Below are 19686 nucleotides of genomic sequence, written 5' to 3' on the forward strand. Positions count from 1 at the left end.
GGTTAATTAAAATGTAGCTCCTGGGGAACTCTTGGACAATTTAAATTTGTAAGTCAAAACCATTTATTTAATATTTGCCATGTGGCAATCATTTCTTTATTTGGTAAAAAGATGATTTGGTAAATATTTGTGAGAAATTATTACGTGTGGTCCACTTTTCTCCAAGGAAAAACATATTCATTTAAAAATCCTCAGTAATTGTGCAAAGACATTTATGGCATATTTTATGCCTAGAGAATTTTTTCATACTAATTCTTATCTTCATTATATCTGTGTATAAAGAAAGAGATTCTATACCCTTCAGCCTCCAAAACAGACTGGAATTAATTGGAATTAGAAAACACATTTCCAGTACAAAATGTTTTAAAAAGGAGACTGGTTATGTTGCCTCTAAGGAGAATGCTGACTCTTGGATACGTAGAGTTTAACTGTAGATGGGGTTGTGCTTTTTCAAAATATGTCAGGTTGTTGCAAACGTAATTGCTATTTTTGTCATTACTTTTAATGGCAAAACCACAATTACTTTTGCACCAACCTAATACTTCTTAAGATAAGGATGGGAGAAGATTTTGGGGAGTTTCTGTTTGTTTCGCTTTTGAAATATTTCAGAGAACTTCAGAGGGCTGAAGAAATTATGTACTTAATGGTTTATTATTCCTTAATATTACTTCAATAGAAAAACAAAATGGTAAGGCTGGGCGCGGTGGCTCACACCTGTAATCCCAGCACGTTGGGAGGCCGAGGCAGGCGGATTGTCTAAATTTAGGAGTTCAGGACCAGCCTGGGCAACACAGTGAAACCCTGTCTCTACTAAAATACGAAAAATCAGCCAGACATGGCGGCATGTGCCTGAAGTCCCAGCTACTCAGGAGGTTGAGGCAGGAGAATTGATCGAACCCGGGAGGCAGAGGTTGCAGTGATCCGAGATCATGCCACTGCACTCCAGCCTGGGCAGCTCTGTCTCAAAAAAAAAAAAAACAAATTGGATTTAATGTAAACCTTTTTTGACAGTTGTCTATCTCATGGTGTTCAGAACTCACTGTCTGATAAACAGCCTCAATTAATTAGGAAGCAGAATTTTCTTCTAATCTCATACCAAAAGTTCCCCTAGAATAGCCACAAAAGCCATATTCCACATTAAAATTATATTTCTATTCAACAGACTGGAACCAGCTTAAATTTGTGAATATATTCTCACTATCAGGCAAACATAAGAGGATGGTAATTGTTGAGTTACACTGAAGTGGGCTGCAGGCTTGAAGATAAGTGTATTTGGAGAAAATACTAATACAAATGTTCACTTCAAGTAAGAAAACTTACTTGCGAGATATTTTTGGTAAATGCAGGCAAAAGCCAAAAATTAAGGCCTGGCAATATTGAATTCAGCCTTAAAATATTTCTCTCTGTTTTTTGTAAAAAGGCATAAAACAGGATAGAATATGTCTCTAGAAAACCTGAATCTTCCATATTGTTAGAGTACTGTCAACATAATAGCTGTTTTCCCCCATGCTAGTATACTGTCACTATAGAACTCTATCGTGCTGAGGGCTTTTCAGCTTCTGTTGAAATTGCATCCCTCCAAGTCTTTATTTAGGTTTTGTAGATCTGAGGACTCTTTAAGCAGACTGCAGATTATTTTGACATTTTACAGGATTTAGTAATCTCTGACAAAAGATTCTAGGAGGTGATGATTTTTACTTTATGATTTTTTCATAATTCAGTAAACTTGTCATTTTAAGAAAGCTTTGTATAGTCCATTCTCACACTGCTAGAAAGAACTACCTGAGACTGGGTAATTTATGAAGAAAAGAGTTTTACTTGACTCCCAGTTCCACAGGTTGTACAGGAAACATGGTTGGAGAGGCCTCAGGAAACGTCCAATTATGGCAGAGGGCAAAGAGGACGCAAGCACTTTCTTCACACAGTGGAGCAGGAGGAAGTGAGGGAGTGAAGGGGAAGGTGCCACACACTTTCAAACAACCAGATCTCGCGAGAACTCTATCACGAGCCAGCACTAGGGTGCTAAAGCTTTACAAACCACCCCCCATGATCAAATCACCTCCCACCAGGCACTACCTCCAACACTTCAACGTGAGATTTGGGTGGGGACATAGAGCCAAACCATATCAACCTCTGACTTTCTAGGAGTAATCTCAGTCCCTGGAATAAGCCACTCATAGTACTGACCCCTGTAAACATAATGGAGTCTCATTAAATACACACATGCACACACAGTGAACTCGAGGTGAACAATGTACCAACGTCATATTTATATCTCAGAAATAGTGCCCCAAATCCTGATACACATTTTAGTACTGAAAAAGAATGGTGACATTATAATAAGAGTTCACGGCCAGGCGCGGTGGCTCACGCCTGTAATCCCAGCACTCTGGGAGGCCGAGGCGGGCAGAACACGAGGTCAGGAAATCGAGACCTTCCTGGCTAACAAGGTGAAACCCCGTCTCTTCTTAAAAAAAATACACAAAATTAGCCGGGCGTGGTGACGGGCACCTGTAGTCCCAGCTACTCGGGAGGCTGAGGCAGGAGAATGGCTGGAACCCGGGAGGCGGAGCTTGCAGTGAGCCGAGACCGTGCCACTGTACTCCAGCCTGGGTGACAGAGCGAGACTCCATCTCAAAAAAAAAAAAAAAAAAAAAAAAAAAACACTCTATTCACGAAATAAACTGCATTACTTTAACTTTTAAGATGAAACACGTATTGAAATTAAACAAAAAATATGCAAATATACCTTATTCTGAGATTTGGTGTAAGAAAAGTGTTGTTTGAACTAATCTGTGTCACAGTATTTCGTTTTAAACATATATTATGTCCTAGAGATTACATTATTTCTTATATTTCAATGTAAGTACTGAGATAAAAATCACTGTTCTGATTTCTGTGCAATCTTCCTGACCTTAAATATTTAGATGTTTTGATGAAAAATTTTTTTATCTCTGTGAAAATTGAAGTAGGTTAAACAATGGTCAAAGGCAAAAGGACGGATGAGTACTTGACAATTTATACCAATATAGTTCATTAGATCACATCCTCCAGAGATCTGTGAATCTCCAAAACAGCAGCCAATTAGTCACCTCAGGCTTTCTAATACCATGAAAATAAGCTGGCAATTATGGCAGACATTAGGGCAACATTACTTCTTGTATTTAGGGCTTGTGATGATAAAGAATAGGAATCCGTTGAAAAAGGTTTTTTTAAAAAAATTTATTGTAGTATTAGAAAACACAAATTTTAGAGCAGGACTGGAGCTCTGGGAAAAAAAAAACATTGATTCTAAAACACTGCAGAAAGTGTAGTGTTTAATAAACATCTTAGTGACTTACAAAATCAGTGTGGTAAGTTTTGCTACAGTGTGTCATGCAACGGCTATTGTGTGCTCTAAAGACTTCGGAGGACATTGGAGACATGGATTACAGCACCTTCTTATGCATCTCCAGAATTTGTTTTAAAGATGCACATATGCTCTTGGATTGCAGTTATGGATGAATTTTAAATGTCTCACCCTATAAATTATGGTGCTCTCACCTTGAGTTGTATAGATCCCCAGTTAAATGTTACTGCCACAGCCATAACCTTGAACCAACATGGAAACTTCTTGATCTACCAACATGGCTCCACCAATACACTGATCCAGCAACTCAGTGAAATCAATGCCTTGATGATCAGCAGTAGTATAATTTCTGCCAACTACTGATGATTTATTTATAATCACTGATACTAGGAATAACCACGGATTCTTCCTGTTCCCCACCTCATCACATTCCACACTTAAGAAAGCAGCAAATACACAGTCCAGTCAAGTAAAACGTTCAGAGGTTAGAGTTCACAGCTCACATGGAGTCGTACCTCTGCTCATCAGTAGTTGGCAGAAATTATACTATTGCTGACCAAGGGGAAGGACTAAAACATGCCATTGTGTTTCCCAAAATCCAAACTTTGTCTCAGAAAGGACAGTATTTCTAGAAGAAATTCTCAAAGCTCCTAACTAGTTATGATACTGAGTAGTTGGCGTGAGCTGGCTTCTCTTCTAAATAGAAATCATGACCTGGCTCTGCAATCATGACCTGGCTCTGCAATTAGTGAGTCTCTTTCTAAGTTCCAGTAATAGGGTGGAACTTGAGTTGGAGAGATAAAAATGTCAGTCAAGTGACTGGCTTTTCACTTTTGAATATGTCATGTCGGATTGGATTATGAAGAAGATAAAAAGTGGCCACTTCAAGCACGTGCTTTTCCAAATTCCAAATCTAGAAAAGATTAATTGCCAAAACTCTTTTTATCTACGGAAATAAGGATAGACCTACATACTTGTTGTGGGGATAATTTAATAAGATATTTTAAAGTAATGAGCAAAACGTATTTTTTAAACTTTTGTAACCTAAGTAATGTCATTAGGAATCTGAGAGGGAAATTAGAAAATATATTTACATTCTTCTTTGAGTGTAAAAAGCTAAGTTTGATCATGTGTATATAGTTTTGTAAGGAGAATAGAAGGGGGTTCAACATTTTCCCTAATTATTTCATAATTATTCTACATTCATAGTCTCTGGAAAATTGATGAGAGACAGTCTGTTGGCAGTGTTACTAATATGCCAATAATACATTAAATTTTAAATTATACTGGGATTGTTATTAAACTAGGCTTTCCACTATTTAGTAAGGTGAAATTGATTTATACAGATTTTCTTTTTTCTGTTTTTCTTTTTCTTGTAACATTAGATTATTCAGTATTATCACAGGAGTAATTCTGTTCTTCTCTGCTTTTTTTTTTTTTTTTTTTTTTTTTGCAATTATTCAAGGACAAGTCATTTCAGGGGACTTTTTGAATCCATCTCCCAGGTGATAATTGAGTAGAAATGTATTTTCCTGGAATTTACAGATGTAGGAAGGGTTCATTAGGTATTAGGAGGAACAGTGTCAAGGCAGAGTGTCTCATCAAGAGTTAAAAAATAAAAATATAAACACTGGTTTATCCGGATATCTTCCAGTGTTGTTGAAGATAAAGCCAACATGGCTCCAGAATTCACCACTCTATAAATCTGGTTTTGGTATATCTCACTTTTATTTAACATGACACTCATTTCACAATCTGGGATACAAAAGACCTAGTGGGGCTGGCTGGCCTCATGGGCTATCTGCACAATTTCATGGGCCCCTGCCCTTAGAACCCCTGCCCTAAAATTAGTTTAATGCTCTGCTGCTGCCCTGAAGTTCTTAAAAATCTTCAAATTTGAATTTAAAATTGAATTTGAACATAGATGGAACTAATTTGTATAAAGAATTAGAATCTTTTAAGAAAAATTCTTCCGTGAAAATTATCGGCTCTGGATGTGATAAATTTTTATCTAAAATTAATTTATAAAAATGTATCCCAATTTTATTACAGCCTACAAAATACACCTCACAGCTTCAACAACAGTTGCATCAAAGACAAAAATGTCTTTTTCAGAAGTAAAAATTACCCAGAATATTTAAGATCTAGTAAGATCTCATTCTTACTACCTAAGAATGGTCATATCTACCATTCTACTCTCTACTCCATAATTCAATGCCACACTGAATTATATCTGTTGAAAATGCATTGGTTAAATGTGTAGATTTTGATGACAAAATCAATTAATTTATAGAAAAGCTAATCAGAAACTTCTCATGCCCAGTTGAGATACTGCATTAATACTATACACTATTACTATGTATTATATTACATTAAAACTCCAAAGTTAGGTTTGCAATTTGTAAATTTATGCTATTACTCATTTGTCATGATTATTTTATTACATTCTTTAAGTAATACAATATATTTAAAGTAAAAATGTTTGATATGTAATGCCTTTCACAGCACTATTTTCCTACTGTTTTGTTTTTTCTTTCTTTCTTTTTTTTTTTTTTTTTTTGGTAATGGTAATGGTTTCTGCATTTCATCTTGCATTGGGCCTAACCAATTATGTTTCTGGCACTGGGAACAACCCAATGTTTGCGGTTATTCACAGGAGACTTGTGTCTCTCACGGCTGCATCGATGAAGCAGTCTCCTGCTGTACTGCAGCCTGTCCCAAGCCATGCAGTCATATTGTGTGCCCTCTTCTCTTGCCACCCTCTCTTCCCAGTCTAGACAACACTCTGCTTCCTTTCCTTTCCATAAAGATCACGGACACACAACCGTCATTAGGAGGAACTGAAGACTGTCCCACAGCAATTGCAGCTCTATATAGGAAACATTACTTAATATACTGCTTATCTTCATGGTCCTAAAAATGCACCAGCCCTTCTCCATCAGAAGGCATTCTTGTTCCCAGCTTTTCATCATATTTCTCATTCTTTATTCCAACCATACCACCTTCTTTTTCTGTGTGTTGGAGTTGAGGGAGAAAGATGTAACCATTCCATTTTGAAACATTACAGAGATCTGAAGTCATTTCCTACAAAATAAATCTAGACTAAGCACAGTGGCTCGTGTCTATAATCCCAACACTTTGGAAGGCTGAGTTGGGAGGATCCCTTAAGCCCAGAAGTTCAAGACCAGCCTGGGCAACATAGGGAGATCCTATTGCTATTAAAATAAAAAATTAGCCAGGGGTGGTGGTGCATGTCTGTAACCCCAGCTACTCAGGAGGCTGAAGTGGGAGGATTGCTTGATCCCTAGAGGTCAAGACTAGTGAACTATGATAATCCCTACACGCCAGCCTGAGATACAGAACAAGACTCTTTCTCAAAACAAAGCAAAACTGGATTGAGACCCTTCCCTCTATCAACTTTGTATCTAACTAGACAAGTAGCAGCGTGACTTACTGGAATAGATACAAGAAAATATTCTTCCACTTTCAATTAATGCTATTCTGAGAACCGTGACCAGAGTTCTAATCATTTCTTCAAACTGAGCGCACATCTCAACCAATAAACATGATTATATTTCTTATATTATTCTTCCTATTGGTTTTAACATTTATGACATGGTAACCTAAAGACTAATTTTTTTTACTTTTTTATATATCATTTAGTAATTAAAATAAGGCATCTGACTCTCAGTTGGCCTGAGTTTAAATTCTGGCAATAGCATTTAGTAGCTGAGGGGACTTGGACACATCATGTTATCTGTGTTAGCCTCAATTACTTCATACTTTGTATGTAGGTATAAGCTTAATTAGACTACCAATTTCTCTCAAGGTCATAAGAAAAATTAAATAATATTATGGGCTCTAAATTATTTGAGAGGATGAACCATGTTGATTTCTTCTCACCACTGGATAATCAATGTCTGCACTAGTGCTGGGCATATAGCAAAGACCAGATAATTGTCAATTGAATAAAGGAACAGATACAAGTAAAGTTTTTAATTCAGTTACCTAGTATTAAAATTTTATTAATTATTGTCACAATTATTATTAGTTTGTATCACTTTTCTTTTTTATGGATACTCTTAATATTTCATGACATGCATATAATGTGTAATGATCAAGTCAGGCTATTTGAGATATACGTGGCCTTGAGTATTTAAATCATCTCTATGTTTTGAGAATACTTCAAGCCCTCTCTTCTAGTTTTTTTGAAATATGCAATACATTGTTATTAACAACAGATAGCTTACTCTGTTATTGATCGTTAGAATGGATGAGTTCTATCTAATTGCATATTTCTACCCATTAAGCAACCTCTCTTGGTCCCCACCCTGCAGCACATGCCCACCCGCACTCTTCCCAGCCCTTTAGTATCTACCATTGTACTCTCTACTCCATGAGATCAACTTGCTTTTGAGCTCCTGCATATGAGTAAGATCATGCAATATTTGTCTTTCTGAGTTTTTAATCACCTTTCTTTAGATTTAACTTCATTTTATGGATGTGGAAGATACTTGAGATACGTAAGGTCATTTTCTTAATCTCTTCCATACTCTGCATCTCTGCATCAACCACCTAGCCAAATGCACTGGAGGTTTCCACATCTGCATCAGGAATCCCACACTTTTTGGAAGGTTCACTGCTTCTGATTATACATGAATGCTCTAAGAATTATCTGATCTCTCATAAGTTTATTGACCAGACCACTCACTCAACTCCACTGTGATAATGGGGTAGGTAACATGTGCAGCCAGTACTCACTTAGCTAAGCTCACAAAGCCTTCCCTGCTGTATCCCATTTCATAGTGAAGAATCCTACTGCTGGACCTGGGAGGAAACTCTTGTTATGCAAATTTTAGTCCTAAGTAACTTGTTATAGTCAGCTGCAGTTGCTGTAACAGAACACCACAGACTGTGTGGCTTAAATAAAAAACATGTATGTATCATGGTTCTGGAGGCTGCAAAGTCCAAGAGGAAATTGCCCTCTGGTTCACTGTCTGGTGAGGACTTTCTTCTTCGTTTGCAGATGATGTCTTTCCTCAGGTTTTTGCTTGGTGTTTCCTTGGCATGACATGGAGACAGAGAGAAAGATCTCGCATCTTTTCTTCCTTTTTCAAGGACATTAATCCCATTATAAAAGTGCTTCTCTCAAGACCCAATCAAATCCTAATTACCCTCCAGAGGCACCAAGTCCAAATGCCATCATATAGGGATTGGGGTTTCAACACAGGAATTTGGGGAGGACACAAGCATTCAGTCTATAGTGGTATAAAATCTTGGAATGGTAAATTTATGACCTATAGACTCCACCCTTTCCTTCTTCCACCACAGCTGATGGTACTAATTGATCATGGCAACTTTTCCTTTCTGAACTGAATGGTGATCATACAAATCTTTGCGAGCCAGCGTTTTGAGCAAGCACTAATGAGAGCTCAGTGCTGACAGGAAGCTCTGCCCTCTCCTGTCTGCTCTATGATGACAATGCCTGGATCAGTCAATTAACCGATGACAGAATGTGATACATTTGGTAGTAATCTTGGAGGAGCTGAGAGAAAAGAAAAATGTTTTGCAAAAGGTCTTTATTCTAAAAATAGGGAAATGGTAAGAATGACTTAAAAGCAGCAATTAAATTAACACACATAATAATTCTATTTGCAGTAGGGGTAAAAAAAGTAACAACTTGATGTGTTCAGAGAACACAGCCTTGATGACTTTATTAAGTGTTCTAAATTCTATGATTCTTTTGTTATCTGAATAATTATAGAAACCTTTAAAACTCAATGATGTCTTTATTTCTATAAAAACAGTATTCAGAGATGAGAAGAATTTTGGTGAGAAAAATTCTTACATTTTACGGTGTAGTTTAATGTGTTGTTAAGCCTGGAGCTAATATAATTTTTAATATATAAATTTATAGTATAGAGGCATCTATATTTCTTTATAATATAGAGACATCTTTCATATATCCAACCTAAAATGTATTACTGTCTCTGACAACTGGCATTGTTAACTACTTACTCTCTCTACATTGAATCTCGCTCTGTCGCCCAGGCTGGAGTGCAGTGGTGCGATCTCAACTCACTGCAAGCTCCGCCTCCCGGGTTCCCGCGATTCTCCCGCCTCAGCCTCCCAAGTAGCTGGGACTACAGGTGCCGCCACCTCGCCCAGCTAATTTTTTTTTTCTTTTTTGTATTTTTAGTAGAGACGGGGTTTCACCATGTTAGCCAGGATGGTCTCGATCACCTGATCTCGTGATCCACCCACTTCGGCCTCCCAAAGTGCTGGGATTACAGGCGTGAGCCACCGCGCCCGGCCATCTCATTAATCTTTAATTATTTTTTTCTTTTCTTTTGGTGACCTCCTGTTCCTTTTCTCTGTCCACAATAGGTTGTCCTGATTATTCTGGATTTTATTTCAATATCTGTCTCCCTAAATAACATATTGTTTTGTGTGTTTAACCTTATTTTCTTGAGAAAGCATGAAGAAATGAAGAAAACAAAGAATTTACATCTAAAAAGACTGGCTTTCAATTCTCACATTTTAGCGCATTATATGGTTTGGCTGTGTCTCCACCCAAATCTCATCTTGAAATGTAGCTCCCATAACTCCCTCGTGTTGTGGGAGAAACCTAGTGGGAAATGATTGAATCATAGGGGTGGTTCCCCCATATTTTTCTCATGGTAGTGAATAAGTCTCACAATATCTGATGGTTTTTATAATGGGAAACCCCTTTTGCTTGGCTCTCTGATTCTGTCTTGTCTGCTGCTGTGTGAGGTGTGCCTTTTGCTTTCTGCCATGATTGTAAGGCCTCCCAGCCATCTGGAACTATGAATCCATTAAATCTCTTTCCTTTGTAAATTGGAATATATGTGTATATTTTCAATTGGGAAACCATTAAACATTACTTTAATTTCCTTATAATAATAAAAGCTTCTTAAAGGTCAGAAACTCAGATACACATAAGGAAAGGAAGGGCATTGAAGAAGGAATAAGTGAAGATGAAATAAAAACTTAATTTTGTTAATTTTCTAAGAGAAAATAGTTCATTCAAAACAATAACAACAATGTGTTCAATTATGTGTGCTTATGTATATGTCATATAAATATACTTCTGTATACATATGTATAAGTGAAATGAATGACAGTAATGATATAAGTTATGGAAAGAAGGAATTAGGATTATTTTGTTATTATAAAGAACTCACACTATCAATGAAGTGGGTGTTGTTTTATTTGAAAATGAAATTGGATTAAATTAGTTGTAAATCTATATTGAAAATTCTAGGGCCACCACTAAAAATGCCTTTTTTTTTTTTTAAGAAGTAACTGATATGATAAATAAGGAGAAGAATAAAAATACACAATGAAGGCCATAAATGTAGAAAAATAGCAGAAGACAAAAAATAGGAACAAAAACAAGGGTAACAAATAGAGTAACAGATACAGTAAATATTAATTCAACTATATCAATAGTCACTTTGAGTATCAATAGTATAAATACATCAATTAAAAATCAGAGATAGAGTGTATTAGAAGACCAACTATATGTTGGTCAAAAAAGAAAACCTTTAAATATAAAGATGCATATACATTAAATGTAAATTGAAGGAGAAATCATACCATGCTAACACTAGTCAAAAGAAAACAGAAGCAGCTATATTAATTTCAGACAGAGCTGAATTTAAAGCAAGGAAAGGTTATTAGGGATCGAGAAGGGCATTGCATAATGATAAAAAGTCAGTTATCCAGGAGACTTGACAATTCTTAATGTGTACACACTTAATGACAGAGCATCAAACTACATGAGAAAAAAACTGACAGAACTGAAAAAAACAGCGGAATCAAATATCATAATTGTAGACTGCAACACTCCTTTTTCAGAAGTAAACAGATTGGGCTGGCAGAAAATCAGTAAGTATATAGGTGAACTCAACAACATCATAATTTAACTGAATAAAATCAACATTTACTAATTATTTCATTCAAAAACAGTATATTACACATGCTTACCAAGTGCACACGGAATGTTCACCAAGATATACCACACTCTGTGCCATGAAACACCCTGACTAAATTTGAAAAAAAAATTAAAAATACAATTTCTGCTCTCAGACTATATTGGAATTAAACTATAAATCAATAACAGAAAAGTAACTTGAAAATACCAAGGTACATGGAGATTAAACAATGCACACTTCTAAAGAACACGTGGGTCAAAAAGAAATCTCAATAAAAATTTTAAAATATTTTGAACTAAATGAAAATAAAATCATGAACTATCACAACTCATGGGACGCAGTGAAAGCAATGCTTTGTGGGAAATGTGTACATTGAATGGATACATGAGAAAATAAGAGAGGTCTAAAATCAATAATCTAGGTTTATACAGAAAAAGAACATTTCAAATACAAAGTAACAGAAGAAAATAATAAAAATTATAGCAGAAATTAATGAAATTGAAAGCAAAAAGTAAACAGGGAAAATTGAAGAAACCAAAGCTGGTTCTTTGAGAAGACCAATGCAATCAATAAATCTCTAGCCAGCTAAGAAAAAAAGAATACACAAATTCTTAGAAATGAAAGAGGAGATATCACTACCGATTCTATGGGCATTAAAACAATAATAAAGGAATATTATGAACAACTGTATGCCCACAAACTTAATAACCTAGACCCAAATGGACCAAGTTTTTGAAAGATACAATGGGCCAAACCTCACACACAACAAGACGTAGACAATCCAAATAGGCCTATGTTTTTAAAGAAATTAAATAATAATTAATTGTCTTCCAAAAAAGGCCCAGAGACATTCACTGGTTAATTCTACAAAACATTTAAGGAAAAATTAACTTTTCCTATCCTTAAACATTTAAGGATAGGAAAAGATGTACCAAATCTTATGTCATTAAGGGAATGCAAATTAAAATACCTTTCAGGGAATATAAGCAGAGAAAATACTTCTATGAGATCACCATTACTCTAACACCAAAACCAGACAAAGACATTACAAGAAAAGAAAACTACAGACCAATATCTCTCATAAAGATAGATGCAAAAATTCTCAACAAAATATTCAAAAATCAAACCCAGCAGTTTATAAAAAGAATTATACACCATGACCAAGTGGAACTTATGCTGGGTAGGCAAGGCCAGTTTAACATCTGAAAATCAATTAACATAATCAATCACATGCACAGGCTGATGAAACATAACACAATTATATTACTAGATGGAGAAAAGGCATTTGACAGTATGCAACACTCATTTTTAATAAAAAATTTCAGAATAAAGAAAAATTTCAAAATTACAAAAAAACTTTAGCTAACATCCTTAATGGTGAGAAATAAGAAGCTTTTCCACCAATATCAGGAACAAGGCAAGAATATTCTCTCTCATTACTCCTTTTCAACATCATGCAGAAGTTCTACCTAATGCAAAAAGACAGGGAAAAATGTACACAAAATGAAACAATAAGCAAAATTGTCTTTGTTTACAGATGACATGATTATATAGAAAATCTGAAAGAATCAACAAAACAACGTCTGGAACTGATAAGTGACTATAGTAGAGTTACAGAATATCAGGTTATATACAGAAGTCAATTACCTTTTTACATACCAGCAATGAACAGAAGTAATTTGCAATTTAAAACCACAATATTATTTACATTAGTATCACCCAAAATGAAATATTTATGTAATGATCTAAGAAATCACATAGTTGCTATATATGAGGAAAACTGCAATGCTCCAAGAAACAAATCAAAGAACTGAAAAAAAGAAATATCCCACATTCATGGATATGGAGACACAATAATGTCAAGATGTCAGCTCTTCCCATATTGATCTACAGATAAAATGCAATCCCAATCAAAACCCCAGAAATTTATCATGTAGAAATTGACAAACTGATTCTGAAGTTTGTATAAAGAGACAAAAGATATGAAATAGTCAACTCAAAACAGGAGAACAAAGTTAGATGCTGATAGTACTCATCTTCAATATCTACTATAAAACTGAACTAATCAAGATTGTATGCTATTGGTGAAAGAATAGGCAAGGAAGTCAATGGAACAGAATAGAGAGCCCAGAAATAGATCCACATGAATATAGTCCACTCATCTTTGACAAGAAAGCAAAGGCAATTTAATGGAGCAAAGACAATCTTTTCAACAACTGATGCTGGAACAACTAAATACCCACAAAGAAATAAAATAAATCTAGACAGAGACCATTCACAAAATTAACTCAAAATGGATCTTAGTCCTACTTGTAAAACACAAAACTATGTAACTTCCAAAAGATAACAACAGAAAAAATTCTAACTGACTTTGGGTATAGTGATGTCATTTCATATATGATACAAAATATAATATATTTTAGATATAATACCAAAAGGTATTGGTTATCAAGGTAACATGATAAGCTAGACTTCAAAATTAAAAATGTCTGCTTTGTGAAAGACAATGTCAACAGAAATTTTAAAAAACCTACCTACTTGGAGAAAATATTTTCATAAGATCATTTGATGAAGTATTGCTATCCGTGTCTCCAAAAGCTTTTAAAACTTGTTTATAATAAAATTGAACAACATGATTTAAAAATGGGCCAAACTCTTCAACAGATACCTCACCAAAGAAAATATACACATGGAAAATAAGGACAGGAAAAGATGTACCACATCTTATGTCATTAGGGGAATGCAAATTAAAACAACATTGCGATACTGTTACACATCTATCAGAATTGCCAAAATTCAGAACATCGAAAACACCAAATGCTGCTGGGAGTGTGTAACGGCATAAACTAGCGTTTATTGTTGGCGGAGACACATAGTGGTACAGTCCCTTTGGTACTATTTGGCAGTTTCTTAAAAAAACTAAGCATGCTTCGACCATACAGTTCAGAAATCTCGGTTCTTGATATTTACTCAGTTGATTTAAAAGCTTATGTCCAAACAAAAGTGTATACATGGATGTTTATGGCAGATCTATTCATAATTTCCAAAACTGGGAAGCAACCGATATGTCCTTGATGGTTAAATGGATAATCTGTGGTACATTCAGGAAATGAAATATTATTCAGCACTAAAAAGAAATGAACTATCAAGCAATAAAAAGATATGGAGGGACTTTACATGCACATTACTAAGTGAAAGAAGCCATTCTGAGAAGACTACATAATATATAATTCCAACTATATGGCATTCTGGAAAAGACAGAGGAACAGATACAGAAAAAATAACTGTCGTTGCTAGGGAGTCCCGGAGACAGGACTGAATAAACAGAGGACAGAGGATGTTTAGGACGGTAAAAATGCGGCATTTAACACAATGATGGGTCATTATACATGTGTTTAAACCCATGGATGTACACAGATTGAATCCTTATGTAATCTAGAGACTATGGCGGATTATGATGTGTCAATGTAGGTTCATCAATTGTAACAAATGCACCACTGTGGTGGGGAATGTGGATAGTGGAGGAATCTCCACATGTGTTGGGGCAAAGGCTATGTGGGAAAAGTTTGTACCATTCTCTTAATTTTGCTATGAACTTAAAACTGCTCAAAAAACAAAGAATTTTTAAAATATTTAATTTTCATTTTTAAAGGTAGTTAAACCCATTGAAGCTTTATAACTGGATTTGAGTCTTGTGACTTTCAGTAATAGGGTTATCTTGGGCAAGAACTAAAATTTCTGTGCCTCAGTTTCCTCATCTGTAAAATGGGCAAACAATTGAATCAATTTCTGAAGACTCTTTGGGTTATTAAATAAATTAATATAAATGCTAAGAATATTATACATGTAATTAATGCTGCTTCTATTATCACTATCATTATTATTATTTTTGAAAATGGGGTAGTACTAACCATCCCTAGGGTCATTGTGTAAATACTTGGATAAAACAAACTGGAGTAATTAGTACGAAATTAGTAATTAGTATTGACTCATTCAATAAAAATTTTTTTTCCTCTTTGTGTAGTTCACTCGAATGTTTTTAATCCTTCTCATCTTTCCATTTAATGTTACTTTGTGACTTCAGATTTCAAGTATTTCTACATGTATAAAATCAAATGCATCACTTGTCAAACCAATCCTTCCTCTAAGTTTTTGTGTTTGTCAATGGCACCTCATGTCTATTTATTTTGAAATATCAAATTCATATTTACTTTTATATGTTCTCTCTCAATGTTATCTACTCTGTCCCTGAGTCCTACAATTTGTAATTATTTTCTCTATTTTTTGAAACATTTTGAGATGTATCTTTTCTCCTCTGTTCTACTGAGAATAACAGTAATAGCTAACATAAACACTGTTTTATTAAGACATTTTTGTTGAATATCAATAAAGTTAATATTTTCATATAAAGATTAAAATGGATATAAGCTTTTGGAATGAAAGATTCTAAAATATTGGATTAATGTCAGTGACAAATGGTTTTTAAATAGTACCATCTAATTCTTTGAATGAATCAGACAATATGTAATATCTGGGTAGTCTTTAAGAGCTGCTTTTGAGAGGCAATGCAATATTGGAGACTGAAAAGCATATAATTTTATATCTGAGAATTTGATTTTGCATTCAAGGTTTGAAATTTTTATGTTTTTTGGAGGCATGGTCTTGGGGCTGTAAAATAACCTACCTCAGATACAGTTTTCCCAAGGGAAAAGTAAATATATTTGTAAAACCTCCAGAATAAAATGTGCAATGCAGATTTTTGACTTGTTGCGAGGACCAGATATGTAATTAGAACACTTGACATGTTGTATGTAATTATTCAGAAGCACTGCAAATTACCCTTGCAAAGAAGGGTTTTTTAAAAACAGTGTTACTTTAAAAGTCTCATGATTCATAATTCTACATGAATATGAGATTTGTTACTTTCCCGTCCATGACTCAAGAAAATGGCTCTTCACATTCACTTTACTGAGAAAAATAACCTGACTTGTCTTTTGTGCTCCTTGCTTCAGTAAACTGCACTACCCATTTGCTCAAACATATCCCTTTCTCCATCATTATCCCTCACATGAATTACTGCAATCGTTTCCTGTCTGGAAATTATACTTGAGTCTCTTTCCAATCTTTTTTCCACCCAGCAGTTTTTGTTCACTTTACTTTGTTAGCCAAAATTGAAAGTGTTGATCCACTTTTTAAAACATTTCAAATTTCCCCATTTCTCACGGAATAACATATAAAGTTTTATGTATGGCTTTAAAAGATACTTCATGACGTGACAACTCCATAACTCTTTTAGACTCATCTATTGCTACATTCTTTCTTAAACTTTGTAATTCAGACATGCCTAAAATGGATGATTATTTTTCCTTCCAGATTTTTCATATGCTATCCATGGTGCCTAGAGATCCATGCTTTTGTGAACAGGGGCTGACTTGTGAATATGAACAAGCACGGTGGAAAGCTAGGAGTTAAGGGTGGGGCACCTCTGAATTCGGCACCAGAATACGCCCAATCAAAAGCATAGCGGCAGAGTGCAAAATTGTCTATCTCACTATGGAAGACTGCTTGTCAACAGCAAAATGGCGGGGCAGAATAGAGCAAAGGCAGCCTCAACTGATCAAACTTTTAATTTTTCTCTAAAAGCATCCTTTGGAAATAGGTCTATTACCCCTTTAACAGAATGAACTGCAGAAATTGTTGGACAATGGGTGCATTTGGAAGAGTCAAACGGGAGCACTGAGAAGTGAAATGATCCAGCTCCAAAAATAAAGGTGATACATGTTAATGTAATAAATTGGAAAAAATAAAATAGATGCAACTCTTAGTCCACATATCTGGAAAAGCTGGTCACATTAAAAAGACCTTACTGAGAATATTTATGTATATGTATTATGCATAATAAAGCATTTTGTAACTTACAAACATCTTAACAATATTGTTATGGTTAATTTTTATGAGACAAAACTCTATACTTATTGCTATCTGCAAGGGTATATAACACAATCCAAAATTCAAATGAACTTATTGAATAATATTAAGATACATTTTAAGAAATAGTTGCCTTGTATATCTTTCCAATGAAATTTTGCATCCTGTGGAATTAGAAACATATGTTCAATAACGACAATGCTGAAGTAAAGTGGTTTGAAATTATCTCTTCATGTTAACATCCAAATCAACAGTCAACTCCCTTCCCTCCTCAATGCAGCATTTCACTTGATAATTAGCAGCTGTATGCTAATTACATTGGGAGCTCTTGATTTCCTGAGTATGCTAATTTAAAGTTCTTTTGAGTGGTGACTTTGTTTCATGGAAGCCCAAAATATAAGCCATATAGAATACGCTATACAGCATATCCTGCCCTCAGTTCCTGGGGAAGAGTCAATTGAGTGCTTCTGTTAATGGTACCTCGCACTAAAGAGGAAAATTGTTAGGATTTGGAGTCACTTTAGCAGTGATTGCAAGATGAGAAATTGAACTAATAAGATTGGGATCCCCACAATGAGCCATGAGCAACCTGAATGCAAAAGGAAAGATGAGAGCCAATCAACTGTTATGAGAATCAAATTAACATTTGGCTCAGCTATTTGAAGGGTTAAATGTATGAACTGAGCATTTTGAAAATGCATCATTTAACTAATGTAAATACGACGAGAGTTAGATGTTGAGGGACTTTCCAGTTGAAAAGGAAAAGTGTGAGGGAGTCTGTCAAAACAAGTGGGAGATGGCTATGGAAGAGCTGATGTCAGGAGTACTAATGGAGTGGATGGCGACGTCCTTCTTATTGGGTCTCCTACGACATTATTTGATTTGAGTTTCTCTTTACCATTCTCACCTGACTTTTCTTCTGTGCAGGTTATACATTCTGCTTAAACAAAAGGGAGGGGTGCCAGCTTGGAATAATAGTCACTGGCTGATTTTTCCACGAAAAGTTCCGTAGTGGAATACAACTTTGAAACTGAGAAAGGCTAAAGGAAATGACAAGGAAATGGAGTCACTGTGTCAATACCAAAACAAAACTAGTGGAGAAACTAAAATAAATAATTATTTTGTTTTTCTCTCATGTCTTCTTCTTCCTTTATTTTTTTAATTCTTATATTGCCTTCTCATAATGTCTATAATGTCTTACAATGTCTACGTAGACATTATAAATTTTAATGATAATAACTAATATTTCTGACACTTATTATGTTCTAATGTACTGTGGTTCTAGGCTACACATGTATGTAAGTATGCACACATATAGATGCTTAAGAAAAATACTCTTTTTATTTCTCATTTTAGAAAAGAAAACATAAAGTCATAAAAAACAAGTTAAAGTAATTTTCATGAGGTCAACCAGGAGGTACATGGTATGACTCAGTTTTGGGCACAAGCACTCTGACTCTAAGATCTGTGTACTTAGGTAAGTGGTATGACTCAGTGTGGGGCACGAGCACTCTGACTCTTAAGATCTGTGTACTTAAGCACGTAGTATGACTCAGTTTTGGGCACAAGCACTCTGACTCTACGATCTGAGTACTTAGACACTATTATGTTTATACAAACACACACATGCACAGACATACACACTCATCACTAGGGCTGATTGACACTTTCTAACCAAGTTCAATGTCATTATGTGACACAGCAGTACTTAAAAGAAAATTTAAAAAAGAAAAAAGGATCTACGGAGAAGATGTTCTAGGATGGTAAAAGTTCCATTTCCTTTATAACAAGTAGCTCCTTACCTGTGTATGTAAGAATTAAAATCCAAATCAGAACATGTGTCTTCTGAGATAAAGTTTTAATGGATTCATGAAAGTCTTGCCAATTTAACATCAAAAGGCATGTTTCATTGCCTGGAAAGAGTGCTGCATCCAATTTCTAAAACTTGATTTAAATCAGGCTTAGTAGAAATTGCATCTACAGTTCTACTCCTCATGACACAAGTTATAAAAGCTAAGGGAATGCTTTTATAATGTCTTTTTTTTTTTTTTTTTTTTTGAGACGGAGTCTCGCTGTGTCTCCCAGGCTGGAGTGCAGTGGCGTGATCTCGGCTCACTGCAAGCTCCGCCTCCCGGGTTCACGCCATTCTCCCGCCTCAGCCTCCCAAGTAGCTGAGACTACAGGCGCCCGCCACCACGCCCGGCTAGTTTTTTGTATTTTTAGTAGAGACAGGGTTTCACCATGTTAGCCAGGATAGTCTCGATCTCCTGACCTCGTGATCCACCCGCCTCAGCCTCCCAAAGTGCTGGGATTACAGGCTTGAGCCACCGCGCCCGGCCAATCCTTATAATGTCTTAAAAGAGAAGCATTGGTCTTCTGCTATGTAACATAGGAAGTGGAAAAAAAATAGAAACAAAAACAAATTCATAGGGTTTCTTCCCCCTCATTTAA

At 35.3% G+C, this 19686-nt stretch overlaps 1 long non-coding RNA gene across 3 annotated transcripts in view; it reads left to right on the forward strand.

The window, feature by feature from the left end:
• The window catches only part of LOC105489344 (uncharacterized), a 163584-nt gene extending 145263 nt beyond the window's left edge, over positions 1-18321 (forward strand). For 2 of the 3 annotated variants that reach the window (XR_011617197.1, XR_011617195.1), the window contains one exon: positions 16681-18139. This is a non-coding gene — a long non-coding RNA (uncharacterized lncRNA). Of the gene's footprint in view, positions 1-16680; positions 18140-18162 lie in introns of those variants that run through there. The other variant, XR_011617196.1, reaches the window with a different exon arrangement.
• Positions 18322-19686: the final 1365 nt, after the last annotated feature.

The sequence above is a fragment of the Macaca nemestrina genome, chromosome 19 (assembly GCF_043159975.1).
Source record: "Macaca nemestrina isolate mMacNem1 chromosome 19, mMacNem.hap1, whole genome shotgun sequence".
Classification (NCBI taxonomy): Eukaryota; Metazoa; Chordata; class Mammalia; order Primates; family Cercopithecidae; genus Macaca; species Macaca nemestrina.